Here is a 16,788-nt window from a genome sequence, read left to right on the forward strand (position 1 = left end):
ATGTAGAACTGCTTGGCCACTCCAGCCGGCCAGCTTGTCATGCCGAGGGCCCGACTTCGATTCCCGGCTCAGTTGGAGATTTTCTTCGCTCAGGGACTGGGTGTCTGTGTCGCCTTTATCATCATCATTTCATCCTTATTGACGCGGAAGTCGCCGAAGTGGGATCACCTCAAAAGACTTGCATCCGCCGGGAGGCCCTTTCCACACAGTAAATTCCCTACAAACACAGTGAATACCATCATGGAGCTACCACCAGTTTACACAGTGCCTTGTTAACAACTTGGGCCTATGGCTTCATGGGGTTTGAGCCACACTCGAACGCTACCATCAGCTCTTACCTACTGAAATCGGGACTTTTCTGACCAGGCTAAGGCTTTCCAGTCGTTAAGGGTCCAACCGATATGGTCACGAGCCCAGAAGACGCACTGCAGGTGATATCGTGCTGTTAGCAAAGGCACTCTGGTCGGCTGTCTTCTGTCATAATCCATTAATGCCAAATTCCGCCACTACGTCCTAAGGGATACGTTCGTCGTACATCCCATTTTAATTTTTGCTGTTATTCCTAGTAGTGTTGCTTATCTGTTAGCACTAACAACTCTACGCAAACGTCGCTGCTCTCGGTCGTTAAGTAAATACCTTTGACCATTGCCTTGTTCGTGGTGAGAAGTAACATCTGAAATTGGGTGTTCTTGGCGCACTCTTGACAATGCGGATCTGGAATGTTCAATTCCCTGACGATTTCCGAAATGGAATGTTCCATACGACTAGCTCCAACTACCACTCTACGGTCAAAGTCCGCTATTTACCGTCATGTGGCCATGATCACCTCGGAAACCTTCCCGCATGAATCAACTGAGTACAAATGGCAGCTCCGCTATGCAATGTTCTTTTATACATTGCGTACGCGATACTATCGCCATCTGTATATGTGCATAGCGCTGTCCCATGACTTTCATCATGTCAGTGTACGTGATTAGGAGACATCTAATATCGGACGTGTACTTTTAAAACACAATACCCTAGCCCTAGGAATTGCGCATTTGAGTAATAAACATAAAGATCCTCAGTTACAGGTTCTAACCCAGCCACCGCTTACATTCTAAATGAAAATAACATTGTCCGTCCACAATAAGAGTCACCAGCAAAGGCGGCCGAAGACTTACGTTGTAAGAAGCCGCCCTCCTTCTGCCAACGTCCTTCTCAAAGGTAGCAGAGGAGCGGACAGAGGTTCAGGGCACACTCTTATCCTAGGGGTGGGAAGAATCAGCAATAATCAACGACATGGGGATGCAAAAGTCAATGGAAACCACTGCATTATAGGCGCATAATGTGTATCCACAGGAGATGTGGTCTGTAATTGAAAAAGTATCATCATGATCTAGCCATTAGCAAGAGATTCCGGATTAGTCCCTCATGTGGGTCTCCGGTAGGTGACTGTTAAGGGGGCGGAAACAATGAGAAGAAGACTGATTTAGCAACAAAATGATAACGCTGAACGATTCGGGGCGTGGAATGCCAGAAATTTGAACGTGGTAGGAAAGCTACAAAATCTGAAAAGCGAAATTCTAAGACTTGATCTAACTATAGTGGGAGGTCAGTGGGGTGAAATCGAAGGAAGACAAGGATTTCAGGTCAGATGACTATAGGATAAATTCAACAGCAGCAGAAAATGGTATAACGGGAGTAGGCTTTTTTTCTGAATAGGAAGGAAGGACAGGGAGTGTGTTATTGTGAACGTATAAAAGGAGAGAAATCACATCTCGCACGGAAAGATTTAAGTGTTAGTGTTTCCCACAACGCTCTTGGAGAGTGAAACGGAAGTCAGATAGCTTAGAGGTGGTTCGATGAACTGTCTGTCAGACAGATGACTGTGAATTGCATACCTATCATGTAGATGTAGACGAATTGAAATAGAAAGAAGACAAGGACTTCTGGTCATACAACAATAGGGTAACACCGACAGCAGCAGAAACCAATGTAACGTGAGAAGGATTCGTTGTGGGTAGGAAGGTAGGACAAAGAGTAAGTTAGTGTCAACAGTGCAGGGATAGGGTTGTTATCATCAGAATGGACAGCAAACCAACACCAACAACGCTAGTTCAGGTAAACATGCCCACGTGGCAAGCTGAAGATGAAACGGTAGAGAGAATATATGAGAATATTTAACTGTTAATTCAGTACGTAAAGGGAGATGAAAACCTAATAGTCATGGAGGAACGAAATGCTGTTGCACGGGAAGGAGTAGAAGAAAGGGTGACGGGAGAATATGAGCTCGGTACTATGCAAGAGAAAGGAGAAAGACTAATTGAGTTCTGTAACGAACTTCGGCTTGTAACAGCGAATACTCTAATCAGGACTCACAAGGTGAGGAGGTATACTTGGAAAATGCCAGGTGATACTGGAAGATTTCACTTACATCACATCATGGTCAGACAGGAAGAATCAATACGGAAGAAGTTGGATATGGAAGTACTAAGAGACGAACAGATTACGCTTGAAGATCTCAGTTGATCGATGAAATGGATGCATGAAAAATGTGAAGAAATCGAGAAAGAAATGATTGTCGGAAGAACTGATTCAGCATATAGAAAAGTCAAAAGTGAAATTAAAAGCACAGATGGTAACATGAAAAGTGCAAGGGGCATTCCACTGATAAACGCAGAGGAGAGAGCGGATACACTGATGGCCACAATGAGGGGAAAGATTTGACTGATTTGATAGAAGTAGAAATAGGAGTCGATTTAGAAGAGTTAGGGGATCCAGTGTTAGGATCATTATTTAAGAGAGCTTTGGAGGGCTTAAGATCAACTGAGGCAGAAGGGATGAATAACATTCCATCAGATTTACTAAAATCATTGGGGGACGTGGCAACAAAACGACTATTCGCGTTGGTGTGTAGACTGTATGTGTCTGGCGACATACCATCTGACTTTGGGAAAAGTGTCATCCACACAATTCCGAAGACTGCCAGAGCTTACAATTGCGAGAATTATCGCACAGTCAGCTTAACAGCTCTTGCATCCAAATTGCTGACACGAACAATGTACAGAAGAATGGGAAAGAGAACTGACGATGTGCTAGATGGCTTCAGGAAAGGAAAAGAAACCTGAAAGCAATTCTGACCTTGCGATTGATAATGGAAGCAAGAATAAAGAAAATCAAGATATGTTAATAGGATTTGTCGACCTGGAAAAAGCGTGCGATAGTGACAAATGGTGGAATATGTTCGAAATTCTGAGGAAAATAGGAGTAAACTACAGGAAGAGGCGGGTAATATAGAACATGTTCAAGAGCCAAGAGATATAATGAGAGTGGAAGACCAAGAACGAGTTGCCAGGATTAAAAAGGGTGTAAGATAGGGACGTAGTCTTAGGCCCCTACTTTACAGTCTACACAACGAAGAAGCAACGATGGAATTAAAAGAATTGTTAAAGAGTGGAATTAAAATTAAGGATGAAAGGATGTCGTTGATACGATTCGCTAATGAAATTGCTACTCTCAGTGAAAGTGAAGAAGAGTTACATAATCCGCTGAATTGAATGAACAGTTTAATGGGTACGTAATACGGACTCAGAGTAAATTACAGAAAGACTCAAGTAATGAGAAGTAGCAGAAATGAGAACAGCGAGAAACTTAACATGACGATTGATGGAAACGACGTAGATGAAGTTAAGGACTTCACCTACCTAGGCAGAAAAAAAGGCATTCCTGGCCAAGAGACGTCTACTAGCATCAAAAATAGGCCTTGAGGAAGAAATTTCAGAGGATAAACTTTTGGAGCACGGCATTGTATGGCAGTGAAACATGGACTGTGGGAAAAGCGGAACTGAAGAGAGTCGAAGCCTTTGAGTTCTGTTGCTACACACGAATATTGAAAATTATGTGGACTGCTAACTTAAGGAACGAGAGGGTTCTGTGCAGAATCGGAGAGGAGAGGAATACGTGAAAACACTGCCAAGAAGAAAGGACAGTGTGATGGGACTCTTTTAAGCCGTCAGGGAATAACTTCCATAGTACTAGGGGGAACTGCATAGCATAAAAAAAGAATCGTAAAGTGGTGGTTATTACTTGGAGAAAAACATTGCTACGTAACTAATTTTTTCTTGGTTTACTGGTACATGTATGCAATCCTGGTATACACACTCAAGTCACTGCATCCTGGACCACAGAGGGTACCTAATTGTACCATTGCAGATATATTTTTCCAGATGATAATGAATTACTCCACATACGTATCCCACTTTATCAGTGTATTGCGCCATTTTGTTTTGTCGTACAGAAACATGGAGACCTGTAAATATTCTAGCTGGGTAACATCACAGACAGAGATTTCTAAATCAGATACTGGATTGTAAGGCGTACACAGGAGCATATTACGACTAAGATCGCTGTGGAACGGCACGTTAGCCAGGAACTGGGTGGTGGACTGGCGAGGGGCTGGATTAGCTAATAAAAACATAATGTCGTGAACATGTTTATGGCAGATAAATATTCCAAGAGAATAAACAGTATCCTAATTACACCTTTAATTAATTACGTTCACAATGGATTTAAAGACGCAAGCATTACAGAAGAAAACTCAGTCGCAGCTTCACATTTAATCCTTGAAACGCTCAGTTAACTTCGAAATTACTCGGCTGCAAGCCATCCTTACAGTGACAAAATTTAGCAGTGTCCAAAACAAAATTGCGAGGCACCAGCAAACTTAGAAACCAGTTGAAACCATACAGAGAATTCCTGTTATATGAATTATTTTTGAGCCACTCACGGAATCGAATTCTACACATCAGTAACGCTGCAAGTCGTATCAAGAATTGCAGTAATAACAGACACAGACATTACGTCCAGTCCCAGTTGGCGTAGCTACTGACATCATGTGACATAATAATTACACGTAGCGAAAACGAGGGCCCACTAAGCAGGGACATACACAGGGTGTTACAAAAAGGTACGGCCAAACTTTCAGGAAACATTCCTCACACACAAAGAAAGAAAATATCTTATGTGGACATGTGTCCGGAATCGCTTACTTTCTATGTTAGAGCTCATTTTACTACTTCTCTTCAAATCACATTAATCATGTAACGGAAACAGACAGCAACAGAACGTACCAGCGTGACTTCAAACACTTTGTTACAGGATATGTTCAAAATGTCCTCCGTTAGCGAGGATACATGATTCCACCCTCCGTCGCACGGAATCCCTGATGCGCTGATGCAGCCCTGGAGAATGGCGTATTGTATCACAGCCGTCCACAATACGAGCACGAAGAGTCTCTACATTTGGTACCGGGGTTGCGTAGACAAGAGCTTTCAAATGCCCCCATAAATGAAAGTCAGGAGGGTTGAGGTCAGGAGGGCGTGGAGGCCATGGAATTGGTCCGCCTCTACCAATCCATCGGTCACCGAATCTGTGGTTGAGAAGCGTACGAACATTTAGACTGAAATGTGCAGGAGCTCCATCGTGCATGAACCACATGTTGTGTCGTACTTGTAAAGGCACGTGTTCTAGCAGCACAGGTAGAGTATCCCGTATGAAACCATGATGACGTGCTCCATTGACCGTAGGTGGAAGAACATGGGGCCCAATCAAGACATCACCAACAATGCCTGCCCAAACGTTCACAGAAAATCTGTGTTGATGACGTGATTGCACAATTGCGTGCGGATTCTCGTCAGCCCACACATGTTGATTGTGAAAATTTACAATTTGATCACGTTGGAATGAAGCCTCATACGTAAAGAGAACATTTGCACCGAAATGAGGATTGACACATTGTTGGATGAACCATTCGCAGAAGTGTACCCGTGGAGGCCAGTCAGCTGCTGATAGCGCCTGCACACGCTGTACATCTACATCTACATGACTACTCTGCAATTCGCATTTAAGTGCTTGGCAGAGAGTTCGTCGAACCACAATCATACTATCTCTACCATTCCGCTCCCGAACAGCGCGCGGGAAAAACGAACACCTAAACCTTTCTGTTCGAGCTCTGATTTCTCTTATTTTATTTTGATGATCATTCTTACCTATGTAGGTTGGGCTCAACAAAATATTTTCGCATTCGGAAGACAAAGTTGGTGACCGAAATTTCGTAACTAGATCTCGCCGCGACGAAAAACGTCTTTGCTGTAATGACTTCCATCCCAATTCGCGTATCATATCTGCCACACTCTCTCCCCTACTACGTGATAATACAAAACGAGCTGCCCTTTTTTGCACCCTTTCGAAGTCCTCCGCCAATCCCACCTGGTAAGGATCCCACACCGCGCAGCAATATTCTAACAGAGGACGAACGAGTGTAGTGTAAGCTGTCTCTTTAGTGGACTTGTTGCATCTTCTAAGTGTCCTGCCAATGAAACGCAACCTTTGGCTCGCCTTCCCCACAATATTATCTATGTGGTCTTTCCAACTGAAGGTGTTCGTAATTTTAACACCCAGGTACTTAGTTGAATTGACAGCCTTGAGAATTGTACTATTTATCGAGTAATCTAATTCCAACGGATTTCTTTTGGAACTCATGTGGATCACCTCACACTTTTCGTTATTTAGCGTCGACTGCCACCTGCCACACCATGCAGCAATCTTTTCTAAATCGCTTTGCAACTGATACTGGTCTTCGGACGACCTTACTAGACGGTAAATTACAGCATCATCTGCGAACAACCTAAGAAAACGGTACGGAAACAACTGGTTCTCCCGTAGCACTCTGCATACAGTGACGTGGTCAACGTTACCTTGTACAGCAGCAACTTCTCTGACGCTGACATTAGGGTTATCGTCAACTGCGCGAAGAATTGCCTCGTCCATTGCAGGTGTCCTCGTCGTTCTAGGTCTTCCCCAGCCGCGAGTCATAGACTGGAACGTTCCGTGCTCCCTAAGATGCCGATCAATTGCTTCGAACGTCTTCCTGTCGTTCTGGAAATCTGTCTCGATACAAACGTACCGCGCCACGGCTATTGCCCCGTGATAATCCATACATCAAATGGGCATCTGCCAACTCCGCATTTGTAAACATTGCACTGACTGCAAAATCACGTTCGTGATGAACACTAACCTGTTGATGCTACGTACTGGTGTGCTTGGTGCTGGTACTGTAGAGCAATGAGTCGCATGTCAACACAAGCACCGAAGTCAACATTACCTTCCTTCAATTGGGCCAACTGGCGGTGAATCGAGGAAGTGCAGTACATACTGACGAAACTAAAATGAGCTCTAACCTGGAAATTAAGCGTTTCCGGACACATGTCCACATAACATCTTTTCTTTATTTGTGTGTGAGGAATGTTTTCTGAAAGTTTGGCCGTACCTTTTTATAACACCCTGTATAATGGTCATCAGCCGTCAGTACAAGCTATAGGGTTTACAAACACAATTATTAAGCTACCTGGAACACATGAAATAAATACAAGGACATGCTCAGAATAACGAACATGCACAGATTAAAATGAACCACCTCAGATTTCCACAAATGAACGAAATTTAACTGCTCTGACTTTTGTAACTATAGTACTGAACAAGGAACTGTCCCTAAAAAACCATTTCAAGGTATCAGTGGCTCCGACCAGTGTATTACTCAGTTATGTAATTATTTAATCACTGTGACAATGTCATCCACCAAACTTGCCGGCACTCAGCTCACTTTAGTTACTTCATAGCTAACAGGACACGTTTTATAACAGTCCGGATAACTACACTCATCTCGTTCCCTGACTCTGTTCCTTTTCTTTGGAGAAAGAGACATATTGTTGGTGTTGTTGTGATGGGATGTAGTGTGCTTTGGGGCTTAAGGGACTGCTCAAGGGTGGGGTGGAAATTATTAAACGAGGGTGTCTACCCTGGAAAAGAGGAAGTAGTAGTGGCTTTAGGAATATGTGGCAGTCGCATTTAAATGAAATGCTAAATGTGATGCCAGGGTGATCTGACAGAGGATATGTGACGGCTCCAATAGGTGAATGTTTTGAAGGACAGTGGTGATGACGTGGATTGAGCAGTGCGCGGCTCGTGTTCATGCCATTTATTGTTTATCATCTTCTTTTACCTTACTGCCATCTCGTTTTCTTATTCCATTTACTGGCGCCACTAACTTCTGCCTTACTTGCACGTGAGTGGCAGCAGCAGTGGTTATCGATAAGTGCACTGTCGTAGCGTGTCTGGAGCGACCGATAGTATTTCCGGTCTTGGTGTGTCTGGAAGTCAGTCGGAAACGGACCAGGAGGGCGGTCGGGACGCACCAGCAGTGCAGTCGGGGACGGAGCCCCAGTGAGGTCCGCACAGTCAGTAGCAGCGGGGACGACCGTTGGTTGGTCGTTCGGTCGGTCGTCTCATCGACGACAAGTATTTGGGTCTGTTCCTTCCTGTGCAGAGATGTCGGTTGTGTTCCCTCTGCATGGTTGGGTCCGAGCCAGTGTCACCGGGATGTCGTCCGTCGGAAGGAAGTCACTTCAGCTGGGAGCAGCAGTCGGGCACCGAGTTGGCAGTGAGTAGCAGGCGGGTCCGCACGGCGCGAGTTGGCGACGGGACCGTGGCCAACACAGAACGGTCGGCCGTCGGTCGGTCGGTCGCCTGGTCGTCGGTTGGCGACATGTGGACTGCTGAGCACTGACACCAGCATCAGTCCAGGAAGAGTTCGCAGATGGCAGCCAGCAACAGTCGGGTCAGTATGGTGTTAGTATTCGCCGTCGGTCGTTGGGCTTTAAGCTGTTAAATTGTTTGGTTGATATACGGCCTACAACCGAGCTGTAGCCTGTTTAGAATTAACACTGAAAATCATTGTTTTGCGTTAAGCTGTAACACTGTTCTTGCTTAATGTGTGGCCTTCAGCTGAGTTCTATGGGAAAGATTTAAGCTAAGTCCTTCAGCCAATTTTTACTGAAGTAAAAAAAAATTTTTTTAAAGAAGTGAAGCTTCCAGAAGAACTCTTGTAACTCGATTCCATACTTAGGCCCTGCGCCCTGGATTTTCGTATGTGGCCTCTGCCAATTTAAATCAAATCGAAGGAGCTCTTTCATTAAAACCTTGAGACTTTTTAATTCTTGCTTATGTTATTGTGTGTTTTAACAAATAAAGTTTGTATGTTGAGTGTAACTGAGAGCAGTTTATTTTGGCTCCTTTCCACAAATATAACCTCACCCACTCTGTCCTGCTAGTCCAGGGATTTCATTGATGATGTCTTCAGTAGCAGGAGGATGACGTAGGGATTTATTTGGACGCAGTGGAGTGTCATTACGGAGGAATGGGGCAGTCCGTTCAGGTTTGATGGGAGGAGGTTTGGCTATAGACGTGTGGGAGTAAGTAGGAAGGGACTGGTTTGCAAGTGTTGCCAGTGGGTGAGGACTGGAGCATGGGATAGTGCTGGCACAGGTGGTTGGATCTACAGTGGGGACAGGTAGGAGGATTTCTGCAGTCAGAAGTTAAATATGATCATTGAAGATGAGGCAGCTGTGGCATCGGTAAGATGGGACTTGGGATTGTGAAGGCTCAACTTTGTGCTTGCGGCAACAGGAAAGGCTCCAATCTGAAAGAGGTTATCTGTGGTTGAGAGATCTACGGAAAGGACGCAAGTGAAGAATATAGAACTAGAATTGTGACGAATTCCAAGGGCTTTCCGGATTTGGCAGTCAGGATTGGAATTTAGATCCAACTCAGTTCCTTCCACTATGGTCTTGGGATCGACCCCACTGACCACAACAATAAGAGTCGGCTGATGGTGGGGGGTTGGGGTTGTCTGGGTTATGCTGGGCTGTGTGTTAGCAGGCAGCTATGTGGACCAAAAGTAATGGAAATTACTTGTTGCAGTTGGTTGGTATGGAAATAAAGATCAGAGGAGTTGGTGATAATGGAGTTTTTGCAGGGTATGAGTTGTGATATTTTTAGATTGGGAAGTACTTTTTTATTCAGAGAGAAAGTGTTTTAAGATTGAGGAAACTGACACCGGGCTGTGATAGAACGAAAGAGTGTGTTGGAGCAGGTGAGATGGAAGTGGATTCCATAGGTTCAGGTGTGTGGGGCTGGTGGGGCACCAACTGGGTGTCAGAGACAGGTGGAGTATCTGTACTAGGGGGTTACAGGAATCGTTTAGAAAGGGATGTTGTGAGATGGGATCTTGTAAGGCTTTTCTTAGTTTTCTTGCCTGGAGCTGTTGGTGTTGAAGCTGATGCGGACGGGGGTGGTGGTGGTGGTGGCGGCAGTCGTGGTGGCAATGAGGCTGCTGTAGATGCTGGAGTGGTGACATCTGCAAATGAGGAGTTAATTAAGTCTGAGGATGCAGTGTGAGACAGTGGGAAGATAGATAAGGTCTTCCTAGTAGTGGGGAAGGAAGGAAAAGAGGAAAGATCAGGAGGGAAAACAGTGGAGGGGGTAAACGAGAAGTAGAGGTGGGAGTGGAGTACAGATGCAGATAGGTGATTGTGGATATAGTAGTTGATACATCACTGAATGAGGGTAGCAACTGTGCTGACTAGCTGAGAGGCAAAAACTGGCAGCGAAGGCGTACGCCGAGGATCGCTGGCGATGTCCAGTAGCGAGGGCGACGACTGATGGTGGATGTGATGACCAGCAACGAAGACTGGCAACAATGACAATGACGAGTAGACTGTCACTAATGTCGACGTCTGGCAGTGAGGGTGATGACGACGACAGGCAGCTAGGTCTGCTGGCAATAGGGAAGACGCGGATGGCGTCGACTGGAAGCTTTTCCCTCTGGAATATCAACCCTGAGACCAGCCCAAGCAGATATGATACTATCCCGAGGGGAAGAGTAGTTCCAACCCACGGTGAGCTATGATGAAGAGGCAATAGAAGTTTAAGAGAAGTGTCTGGAAAAACCAATGTGGGATGAAGTGAGTTACTTAACAACAGAGGTATGTTGAAGTACAATTGAACTTCTCAGAGGCTGTGGATACTGCAATAATGAATGTCACAATAGGCAGTTGAAGAGGGACTGAAGCATGTAAAAAGTGAAATCAGGAAAGTTGAAAGCACAAATACGGCTACAAGGTAACCAACTGTGAAGAAACCATGGATAATCGGAACAGAAAGACGCAAAAATACAACTACAAAGTAAACAGCTGTGAAGGAACCTTGGCCGGCCAGTGTGGCTGAGCGGTTCTAGGCGCTTCAGTCTGGAACCGCGCGACCGCTACGGTCGCAGGTTCGAGTCCTGCCTCGAGCATGGATGTATGTGCTGTCCTTAGGCTAGTTATGTTTAAGTAGTTCTAAGTTCTAGGGGAATGATGACCTGAGAAGTTAAGTCCCATAGTGCTCAGAGCCATTTCTTTGATTGGGTGTCACTTGTGTAATGCGTCTGTAGCGAGATTTCCACCCTCCTAAACATCCCTAGGTCCACTGTTTCCGATGTGACAGTGAAGTGGAAACGTGCAGCACAAAAGAGTTCAAGCTGAGATTCTCCGTTGACTGACAGAGAGCGCCGACATATGAAGAGGGTCATAATATGTAATAGGCAGACATCTATACAGACCATCACACAGGAATTCCAAACTGCATCAGGATCCACTGCAAGTACTATGACAGTTAGGAGGCAAGTGAGAAAACTTGGATTTCATGGTCGAGAGGCCGCTCATAAGCCACACATCACGGCAGTAAATGGCAAACGACGCCTCTCTTCGTGTAAAGAGCGTAAACATTGGACTATTGAACAGTGAAAAAACGTTGTGTGGAGTGACCAATCACGGTGCACAATGTAGCGATCCGATGGCGGGATGTAGGTATGGCTATGTCCCGGTGAACGTCATCTGCCAGTGTATGTAGTGCGAACAGTAAAATTCGGAGCCGGTGGTGTTTTTCATGGAGGGGGCTTGCATTCCATGTTGATTTGCGTGGCACTATTACAGGACAGTCCTACACTGATGCTTTTAGCACCTTCTTGCTTCCCACTGTTGGAGAGTAGTTCGAGGATGGCGACTGCATCTTTTAACGCTATCGAGCGCCTGTTTATAATGCACGGCCTGTGGCAGAGTGGTTACACGCCAGTAACATCCCTGTAATTGACTCGCCTGCACAGAGTCCTGACCAGAATCCCATAGAACACCTCTGGGATGTTTTGGAACGCCGACATTGTGCCAGGCCTCACCGACCGACATCGATACCTCTCCCCAGTGCAGCATTCCGTGAAGAATGGACTGCGATTTCTCAAGAAACCTTCCAGCACCTGATTGAACATATGCCTGCGAGAGTGGAAGCTATCATCATGGGTAAGGGTGGGTCAACAGCATATTGAATTCCAGCATTACGTATGGAGGGCGCCACGAACTGGTAATTCATTTTCAGGCAGGTGTCCGGATACTTTTGATCATATAGTGTACCTGAGTTTGAACACTTTTAGAGTAATGATGCACACGTTTGTGGAACGTCTTCTCCTGACTGCGGGACAGTGGTTTGGGGCACTGCTATCTTGATACTTTTTGATCAAGTACATAAAAAGTACGTACCTAAATATGTCGGTGTTATGATTCAGCGATTATAAACGATTAAAATTACTAAGGTATTACAGTGCCTGTGTTATTCTGATTACGGCGGAAAGTTTATTTGGATGTCCGGATTTTCCGCATATCGCAAGCGAACGCAATGAGAGTCACAATATTGTGCAACATAACTTGGCGGAGATATATTCATTCCGGATTTATTTGTAACGGCCTTTGTTAGCTGTGTCACCTTATATACGACATGTGAAGACGTTCTGGTGAGTGTCCACAGCTCAAAAGCCAGCACCGTTGACGACTATGTACAGGGTGTTTCAAAAATGACCGGTATATTTGAAACGGCAATAAAAACTAAACGAGCAGCGATAGAAATACACCGTTTGTTGCAATATGCTTGGGACAACAGTACATTTTCAGGCAGACCAACTTTCGAAATTACAGTAGTTACAATTTTCAACAACAGATGGCGCTGCGGTCTGGGAAACTCTATAGTACGATATTTTCCACATATCCACCATGCGTGACAATAATATGGCGTAGTCTCTGAATGAAATTACCCGAAACCTTTGACAACGTGTCTGGCGGAATGGCTTCACATGCAGATGAGATGTACTGCTTCAGCTGTTCAATTGTTTCTGGATTCTGGCGGTACACCTGGTCTTTCAAGTGTCCCCACAGAAAGAAGTCACAGGGGTTCATGTGTGGCGAATAGGGAAGCCAATCCACGCCGCCTCCTGTATGTTTCGGATAGCCCAAAGCAATCACACGATCATCGAAACATTCATTCAGGAAATTAAAGACGTCGGCCGTGCGATGTGGCCGGGCACCATCTTGCATAAACCACGAGGTGTTCGCAGTGTCGCCTAAGGTAGTTTGTACCGCCACAAATTCACGAAGAATGTCCAGATAGCGTGATGCAGTAATCGTTTCGGATCTGAAAAATGGGCCAATGATTCCTTTGGAAGAAATGGCGGCCCAGACCAGTACTTTTTGAGGATGCAAGGACGATGGGACTGCAACATGGGGCTTTTCGGTTCCCCATATGCGCCAGTTCTGTTTATTGACGAAGCCGTCCTGGTAAAAATAAGCTTCGTCAGTAAACCAAATGCTGCCCACATGCATATCGCCGTCATCAATCCTGTGCACTATATCGTTAACGAATGTCTCTCGTGCAGCAATGATAGCGGCGTTGAGGCGTTGCCACATTTGAATTTTGTATGGATAGAGGTGTAAACTCTGGCGCATGAGACGATACGTGGACGTTGGCGTCATTTGGACCGCAGCTGCAACACGGCGAACGGAAACCCGAGGTCGCTGTTGGATCACCTGCTGCACTAGCTGCGCGTTGCCCTCTGTGGTTGTCGTACGCGGTCGCCCTCCCTTTCCAGCACGTTCATCCGTCACGTTCCAAGTCCGTTGAAATTTTTCAAACAGATCCTTTATTGTATCGCTTTTCGGTCCTTTGGTTACATTAAACCTCCGTTGAAAACTTCGTCTTGTTGCAACAACACTGTGTTCTAGGCTGTGGAATTCCAACACCAGAAAAATCCTCTGTTCTAAGGAATAAACCATGTTGTCTACAGCACACTTGCACGTTGTGAACAGCACACGCTTACAGCAGAAAGACGACGTACAGAATGGCGCACCCACAGACTGCGTTGTCTTCTATATCTTTCACATCACTTGCAGCGCCATCTGTTGTTGAAAGTTGTAACTACTGTAATTTCGAAAGTTTGTCCGCCTGAAAATGTACTGTTGTCCCAAGCATATTGCAACAAACGGTGTATTTCTATCGCTGCTCGTTTAGTTTTTATTGCCGTTTCAAATATACTGGTCATTTTTGAAACACCCTGTGTAAGTCAATCTGCTTGCGCGCAAGCCTGGCTTGACTTCTCTGTAATGAATACTGATAAACTGACATTTACCATTGCAAACCTTTAGCAATACTTTTGTTGAGCTGATTTGATTTTCGTCACTGAAGCTTTCAAAAATAAATCCATGTCCAGTGAAGTGTAGCCAAGTTGGAAATATGAATAGAGGGTTAAATTTCCTATTTGCGATTACCACGCTTCATCGTCACGAACTGACACACGTTTTTGTCATTCCAAATGACCTTTCAGACAATCCGACCCCGTGTGAGTCAGAACCGTTCTTACTCATATGAAATATGAGAGCTTTTAAGTTGACTCTGAAAGCCCGCGAGCTGTGGCGTGTAAACAATTTGAGTTTTGAAAGCAGTCACTCGCAGCACCGAGGGTGGCCGTTGATACACGGCTAACGTCTGTAGGCACCGGCCTGGATGAGGGGGAGAAGAACGATGGAGCTGAAGGGTACGTAAGACGATAGGACCCAGCCTGCCGTCTCTCGTTAACCCACTACAGTATGAGTCGCACACTCGAAGTAAGTGAAAAACTGCAGCAAATATTTTAGATTCATACACGATTCCTGGTTAATAACACAGTCTCCTATTTAACTCGATATTTTCTCTGCGCCGTCCTGACCGCAGGAAAATCACCGAATATAATTGCATTCTGAAATAATTACAATCCTCGTGTCACCAAATAATTATAAAAATGCCAACAAAAACCTTATGTAAACAACAAATGCCATCGCACTGTTACACGCAAAATTGCTATGAAATATGCAGTCAACTAATAATATATAATGACTTTGTCGTAAAAATCTCTCTGCATATGATCATTATAAAATAATGTTCATAATGCACAAGATTCAGTTTAGTAACTCAACTACTACTGAATGATTACGTTAATACATACGTACTATTGCTGATGTTACAACAACCTTTTGTTTCCCTACGAAGTAGGTTTAATGTTGTGTCTTGAAATAAGTGCACTGTGAAAAGAAATGGAGCAATACACTCAACCTAGACACATTCAAACTAAGAATTTGTTTAATTCATAGGCTAGAGATATTACAATTACAGTAGTATTTTAACTAGTGCTCATGGTTAAGTTATTAGGAATAATGAGACGAATTAATTTTGAAATGAAGTGACTCAGTCACACCGCGAAAAATACGCTGTACATGTGCAGCAAGCCATCAAAACTACCCACCATTGTAAAGCACAAAAGCCGTTGCATAAATACGCACTTGGCCGTCTTACTGTAGCCTGGTATGTATGTTCCCTGAAATAATAAAATCCCAGCGTTCCAGTTTTTAGCAAGGCTTGCACGAGGCTGCCCTTCGCTGTAAGACAAATACCAGAACTATTAATCCCATCCCAAATATTTCCAATGTGATAATCAACTGGCCCACTCCTGCTTGTCTGAAATGCACTGAGCAATGCAATGTGCGGAGTCTCTAACAGTCCGACATACGCTTCTGCGAACGGAAAGAAAAGTATTTCTAAGAAAACGGAATCATGCTCGAACCATTTGTATAATTAATCGTAGCTGCTAGTTCTGGGAAATGTAGTATCCTAGCTGATCTACGAGTTTTAAAAAATTACGATACGTTTTGCAGTTTCGGCACAAACCTGCAACAGGTAAGGGTCTCAGGATAAGTTACGTAAAACTGTTTACTGCCTTTGGAGGTATTTCACAAGCCTGCTGTTCTTAGATTACAGATGGTTTTGTTATTCAAATGAACATCCCAGTAACAACAGCCTTGATCTGCGCTTGCAGCTCAGCCTTCCAACACACCTCACAAATTAAAAAGTAATAGGACGTAGCCGTAATAGCCAAAGACGATTATCGACAACTTTGGAGAATAATCGAATCCATAAACAAAATTTATACGTCGTCTCCTTCCACCTCTTCAGCTTCCACACCAACATTTGATGGAGTTACTATATGCATAAGCCATTGTAAGATCAACAAAATGTAAACCTCTAAAAGAGATGATATAATTCGAAAACTGGCAGGGTTAAAATGCGGCTTGCTTACTCCAAGAATCTGAACATCAGCAATGTCACTTAGTTTTCCTGCTGCATCTATGCGCCCTCTGGTGTGGTACAGATCACCGCGTACCTGAGAGACAGATACACTGATCAGCGAAACAGGAAGGCTGATTACAGCCGTCCTCAAGCCTACCCCAACATATAGACCATTATCCAGCTGAAATAGCGCTACCTTTTGTACTGGGACAAGCCACTGCTGATGAAGAGAGGCTTAAAATGGAACAGAACAGGGCTCACTAACCCTAGCATGGCTATATGCATCCAACCCAACCCCTTGCAGTTACAACGGCTGATGTCCAAAGGAGAGCTTCATACGATCGTAAAAGACGTTCTCTGTCTCTGCAAGGAAAACGAGTTTAAAACTGAGAGGATCTTAACTCCTTCGAATGGACACAGTGGAAGTCAGTTGATTTGAAATAAATTACGATC

Source organism: Schistocerca americana, chromosome 5 (genome assembly GCF_021461395.2).
Source record: "Schistocerca americana isolate TAMUIC-IGC-003095 chromosome 5, iqSchAmer2.1, whole genome shotgun sequence".
In the NCBI taxonomy this organism is placed as follows: domain Eukaryota; kingdom Metazoa; phylum Arthropoda; class Insecta; order Orthoptera; family Acrididae; genus Schistocerca; species Schistocerca americana.